Source organism: Stegastes partitus, unplaced genomic scaffold, assembly GCF_000690725.1.
Source record: "Stegastes partitus isolate 25-593 unplaced genomic scaffold, Stegastes_partitus-1.0.2 Scaffold1713, whole genome shotgun sequence".
Lineage (NCBI taxonomy): Eukaryota > Metazoa > Chordata > Actinopteri > Pomacentridae > Stegastes > Stegastes partitus.
This window is the reverse complement of record NW_007579444.1, coordinates 100646-101575: the sequence shown is the minus strand read 5'-3', so window position 1 is coordinate 101575 and position 930 is coordinate 100646.

Sequence of the window (930 nt, the reverse complement as noted above, 5' to 3'; positions counted from 1 at the left end):
TTTTCATTAAAAGGAAGTCAGTAGCAGGTCAGAACACTGAGAGCAGGGTCACTGCAGGTCAGACTGACAGCACTGACAGCTCAGAGTCCGCAGAGGGCCAGGGTCAGCCTGAATGCAGCCAGGGACCATCACCATGTGTTGTTGAGGCAAGCATCCAGGACCAGAGCAGCAACCATGACCCTCCAGGTGAAAATGCAGATATGAAAAGAATTTTGCACGTGTATTTTTACCAAACAACAGAATTTATTTGTTCTTCTGTCATAATTGGGTGAATTAAACGACTGAAAACTAATTGTTTCTATGACTAAACTGATGGCATTGATTTCTGTGTTGTTTTTAATTATGTCGTTTACAATATGGCAAGACAGCTAACAAATTGCAATTCTTTTAATATATATAATGTTGGTTAAAGAGCTATTAACTCTTAACTGTTTCAACCTGCACCTTAAGATGCACCAGTGGTAGACTACTGCCAGGAGTCGGATCCTGATAATGATCACTTGTCAGAAAAATCAGACGGTAGCAGCACCAGCAGACATGTACGGCAAGATCAAAACTTATTATTTCCCGTCTCAATGCAACTATAAGGTCTGTTTCTGTCATCAGAGTCAACTTTAAAGTGCTGTTGTTGGTAAATTGAGGCAGAACTAAGCTTCTCACTTTGTTGTTTTTGTGAGCAGAAGCTGTAGATGAACATACACTGTCGAGAGATCATATAGGCTAGTATAAATTGATGTTTGTCCTTGAACAATTTTACCCGAATACACTGTCACTTGGCTCTTCCTGCTTTTGTTCGCTTCGGTCCTCTTGCTTTTACAAATCAGTTCATCCGACACAGAGTTTGCTCCCAAGATTTGGTTCTCAGAGTTCACTTGCATATTCAAAACAAAAATATTTAAGTATTATTATAATTAATAATAATCATCATCA